Below are 6,000 nucleotides of genomic sequence, written 5' to 3'. Positions count from 1 at the left end.
CCCCTCCATGCTCTGCTGCTATCATACTGATCACTCCAGACTGGACCGGAACTGTTTTCTGGTTTTGCTTTTGTTTTGACCCTCCTCCAGGTCTTTTCCTCCCAATAGTTGAAATGCGATGAGGCATTAGCCATTTTGGGAGGGATAATGTGAAGATTGTGAACTTCAGTTTGGTTTTCAGCTATATATTGCTACATCTCTTGTTCTCGTGTGTTCTCTGGCCCTGAGGATGTTAGGGGCCCTCCTCTTTATGTGTCCTGTTGCTTTTTCATTTTTTTTTATTGGATGGTTGCTGGTCCTTCCCTTGCTCCCTGATAAGAGTTGGTTTTGTTTTTGTCTTGACCCTCCTCTATGTCCCCTCCTCCTAATTTTTGAATAGTGATGAAGCATCTGGAATCTGCCATTTCGGGGAGGAATACTGTCAGAATTATACACTTTGGTTTGGTTTTCAGTTAGATTTTCTTGGTTCTTGTTTTCAGCTGTTTAGTTTTCTTCATGTCTATCACATCAGGTTCAAATTGATAGTCATCTACAGCTGTTTTCATTGTGTATTAACAATGGAATACATTTGAAAGCTCAACAAGTTGATTTCATGGTATAGACCCTTTAAAAATAAGAAAACTTCACCAGTTTCAATACAGACTCCATACTGAACAGTTTAATTATTCACTAACATTATAGGGGTTTTATATATGATTCTTTTATTTTTCTCTTTTTCCTCCAAACTGGCATCTTTTAAAACCCTGTGGAAAGGAATTTTGTTTTGGATTGCACTGCTGCAAGAATAATTGTAACTGTGCATCAGTGTTTGTTCATTCATCTTCTACTGTAAACCCTTTCTGTCCCTTTTGGGCTCACGGGGCTGCTAAAGCTAAAATCACACATCCATGCACTCTCACATTCCCACCTAGGAACAATTTAGAGCACGTGTCAAACTCAAGGCCTGGGGGCCAAATGTGGCCCACCATGTCATTTAATGTGGCCCACGTGAGCATAAAAGTTTTTAATTTCTTAAAATAAAAATAAAAAAAATTGTGTTTTTTTATTCATATCTAGGGGGATTTGGACTTGAAATATTGGATTGGGCACCCATACATTTGGACTTAGACACTGTCCATATAACCTAACCAGAGAGAATGAAATTTAAAATGATTTATGCTAGAGTAACAAGCAAACATATGTTTTTTATGCAACTGTAAGTGTCACTTTAAAAAGTTATAATAAATGAGTTATTTAACATTAAGGAGTAGTTATGTTTATTTTTCATTACATGTTGTTAGATGTGTAAGTTATATCTGACCCTTTGAGGACAACCTGTCATGGTGCCTCTGGCAGTCTCTCCTCCCCCTCTCCTATCTGCTCTGCTCCCTGACTCGAACCAGCTGTGACCACTCACCTCATCAACCACCAGCCCTACAAAAGGAGATCCATGACTGCTCCTCGCTAACTTTGTTTTTCGCCTCGCCTACAGGAATTCAAAACCACGAGTGTTCACCTGAGTCAGACATCTCAAAGAGCAGCATTAACCTCACTGAAAATCCTGGGAACTCTAAGCCACGCCAAGACCTCCAGTCATGCCAAGAGTCCTTGCCACGACAAAACCTCCAGCCACGCCAACAATAAAACTCAAATACCATCTTACTCACCTGTGTTTTCCTTTCGGGTTCCAGCGCCTGGGTTTGTCTCGCCTTGCTAGTCATGACACAACCACTATATGCTGATGTGGCCCTCGGTGAAAATGAGTTTGACACCCCTGATTTAGAGTAACCAATTAACCTATGAAGCATGTTTCTGGATGGTGGGAAGAAGCTGGAGTCCCTGGACAAAACCCAGGCATGCACAAGATGAACATGCAAACTCCACACAGAAAGGTCCCCCATTGGTGTTCCATTTCATGTCCCCTAGGCAGAACTTGAACTTCTTGCTGTGAGGCAAGAGCGCTAACCACTGCGCCACCATACAGCCCAGAGCTATGTTTGTGTTTGTTGAAAAGACAATAAAAAAGGAGAGAGTTTAAAGGAAAAATGTGCCTCTTGCAAAATAATTGGGTTCCAAAAAATATCTCAGACACTTCCTATTTAACAATATTATGAGTAAAATTAGGTAGAAACAGCATGGACTTCAAACTAAAAAACTACTTTAATAAAAAAAAAAAGAAAAGAAAAAAATTGCATTTAATGCAAAGAGAATGTCCTTTATTTCTCCGAATCAAATTTGAGGTAAGAGATAAGAAATAATTCAAAAATGAATAATATTGTGGGTTTCTTCATCTGCACAACAGATATTAGGCGTTTGTGTCATCTGCTGAGCAGTTACAGGCTGCACTGCTATAAAAAAATGTGATATTTTAATGTATGATTGCATAGTTTACAGTAGGGTTATCAGAATATGTGGTTCTAGATGATTAGCTCAAGTGACTTTGGAGTTATTTGTAGCAGAAGCTGACCATGAAGGGAATGTCATTCTAAAGCTAGACTGTGGAATGTGCTATTCAAACAGCACAGTTGCCCACACTCTGTACTTTGTTTTCCTTTAACATGCCAAGTTTGGCTGTCAGCGCAACTGCTGTGCAGCGTTTTTGATTTTGTGAAAAGTACTTTAATTGCGTTTTTCTGATCACTAAAGAGTTTCTATAGTCATCTTTCTGCATGGAGATCTGACAACATGTGACAATAATAATAAGATAATGATGTCTCCCAATTCCCTTTTTTTGTTAAGATGAAGATAGTCATTTGCAAGGCTGTCACAATTAAAAAAAAAAACAAAAAGTAAAGAAAACAGTGGACAGAAAAGGAACAATTCTGCAATCTTCTGCTCAAGCAAAACACAAACTGATTCGAACATCAGTTGGAATTAAGGATTTGTGCTTTTCTTTAGACCCATTTAAAAAAAAAAGAAGATTTTGGTGTTTTTTTACATGTCCTTGTGGAATGTTTCTGGTCTAAGACATTTGTTAAGAAATTTAAGCTTAAAATTGCATTTCTGAGTATTTCTTTATTTAAAATGTTGTGCATCAAGCAGACAAAAAATAATGCAGTTTAAAAAAAGCCTGTGGATGTGACGTACCTACAATTGGAAAGCCACAAACTCCTTGTTCCACTCCATTCTGATGCATCCACTTGCAGACAAATAGATCCATGTACGTCTGTTTTCCTCGTCTGACCTGGAATCTGGATCAAAACTGTACGGCTGGATATCTCCAATATTGCTCGTATTTTGTTGTACTAGTAAAATTAGGTTTGAGGTGAGAGGGGATGTAAGCTAGCAGGAGAGCACGTGAACAGAGGTTCCTCATCAACAGGTCCACCCACCACTCAGGAGATTTTCTAATGAACTCCTGCAGCTCTGCAGAAATTGTCCTACAAATTTTCCTTTTTTTTTTCCTTTTGGCTAAAAATGGCATAATCCTAATTAAATGAGCACTGGAAACTATATGAAAATAAATCAAAAGATGATCAGAGTGGGAATTTAAATCATCTTTTCCAAAAAGGTCGAAGCAAAGGATAAAGGAGAAAAAGAGCAAGAATACAAGTCATTAAAGCATGATTAGAAATACTTTGTTGCATTTTTCATTGCTAAAATGTTCCTAATGCTGTGCAAACATAGCAAATACACTTTTTAAAAGTAGAGTTTAAATTTTTTTTTTATCCTTAGGACGATGCTTATTTTTAGGAAAAGAAAATGTGACGCGTTTGTTTTCAAATGTTTTTTTGTAAAATCTCACTGATATCTAACAGAGACTCAAGGATCCTTTTAAATCTTGCCTGCCTTCTTGTCCTTGACCCATCATTTTTGCCAACAGGATCAAGGGAAAGCAGATAGAAAGGATTTTTTGGCTCCAAGAATCAGCATTCGTTCAATCTATACATAAACAATGCTTGAAAATACAAAAACATTGCTGAAATTTTTCTAAGCCATTTTTCATATTAAACACCAAGTTACAAGATCTTAAAAAAAAAAAAAAAAAAAAAAAAAAAATCACACAGAAAAGTGACAAAAATAATGTAACTACATTCACCGGTCATTGTATTAGGTACAGTACAGACCAAAAGTTTGGACACAACTTCTCATTCAAATGAAAGGGAGGGTGTCCAAACTTTTGGTCTGTACTGTATACCTTGCTAGTACTGGATTGGACCCCCTTTTGCCTTCAGACCTGCCTTGATCCTTGGTGGCCTAGATTCCCCAAGGTTCTGGAAACATTCCTCAGAGACTTTGGTCCACAGTTGCTGCAGTTTTGTCTGCTGCACATCCACACAAATCTCCCGTTCCACCACATCCCAAAGGTTTTTTTTGGGGTTAAGATCTGTTGACTGGAGGTCATTTGAGTCCAGTGAGCTCATTGTCATGTTCAAGAAACCCAGTCTGAACAAAATGATAACATGAACTACTGTACGGGCATTGGAGCCATTTGGCTGAACTTAGGTCATTTATTAGATTTCATGCATGTATGCGCCCGTCATTCCTTGGCCATGCCACTTTTCTGGCTTCCTATTGGTTAGGTGCATTTTGGGAGCTGCCGTGTCTTTTATTAGCATTTGCTTTTTGGATTCTGAACTGGGGAAGCACAGAAACACATCAGACACTGTTTAGGAAATGTTATTGTAATAGTTTGGATGTGTTCATGCCCTTGAAAATTATTTTTTGTTTGTACCTTCATATTTTTACTGTTCAAGAAACTCAATTACATAACTTATTTTTTTTAATGAAGCACACATTAAGAAGGTTCCTGCTCCAAAAGATATCAGTATGTAACTGCAATGGCAGCTACAGGCGTGGTTAACAAAAAGCACTGTTGCTGCCCAGGAAATCCTAAAGTTTACTTAAAGCAGTTTTATAAAAATGATACAGACCTGTTTGTTACTCCTTGTTACGGCCCCAACAGGCAAACCTGCCAGCTTAGGGGAGATGATCATAAAGACAAGGAACACAGATTATTGGAAAAAGAAAAATCTGCTGTCCTGTAAAACAAGAACAAAAATGAAATTACTGTGCTGGTTCCAACAAAAGACAAAACGAAGGGATTGAACCTTGGCCAAACATAAAATAAGTCAGGGAGAAAGTTGACCCAGCCACATTGACCGTCGGAGTCAGAAGGTCCCAGCTAAGGTTGCCTTACAAAGTCTAACTGGAGAAAGGAATCAAAGCAAGCCTGCAAATAAAGACTACTAAGTTCCAACCCCAACCTAAAATAACAAAACCCAGCAGGATAAGACGGCCAACCAGCACAGCTCCAACTCAAACCCCAACTGCTCCTCAGCCTCCTGCTCTGCTGTCTCTGCATGCCTCCATGGTTGAGGCCTCCTCTGACTTAAATACCTGGCAGGTGCTGATCAAGATCAATGGCCACACCTGCCAGGTGAGCAGAATGACAGGTGATGCAGCACAGCAGCGTCAGCAAGACGTAAAACTCCCACGCAACCAAAACCTAAAATGGCTGCATTGGAGATAAACCCAACAGAACAACTGTCATTTTAAAATAAAGTATTTTTTCATCAATTTGTTACATGCAGCTCTGACCAGGCAGCCAGAGGGTGGAGTCAATGACCTGGAGCAGCCACTCAACAAGTGAGGGTGGGAAAAAAGGCGCCAAAGAGTGAGCGGTGAGGGCAGGTGAGGTCTGTGGCCCACACAAAGCCGCTCGTGGCTTTATTTTATTTGGTTGTTTTTTTTAAACTGAGTGATGAAACATGCTACCTGCTAAGCTTTTCATGTTCCTTTTAATGGTGTTAGCTTCTTGGTTTGATACTGTAACCACCATTCCACTTGCTGAAGCTCTCACCTTCTCTACTTTTTACTGCATCCTGTTTGTTTGTTTGTTTGTCTTACTTCTGTGGACTTCCACCAGATCTGCTCAGAATAATTCACTGAGTCCAGTACAGGTTGTGTGCTTAGTAAATACAGTAAATACATGTATTCAAGCCAATCCTGAGCATTGCACAACTTTTTTGGTCCAGTGTTTGTTTTCCAACAGGTTATGTAAAAAGACAAGGAGTTTTA

Source organism: Oryzias latipes, chromosome 21 (genome assembly GCF_002234675.1).
Source record: "Oryzias latipes chromosome 21, ASM223467v1".
Taxonomy (NCBI): Eukaryota; Metazoa; Chordata; class Actinopteri; order Beloniformes; family Adrianichthyidae; genus Oryzias; species Oryzias latipes.
Note: the sequence above shows the minus strand (reverse complement) of the source record.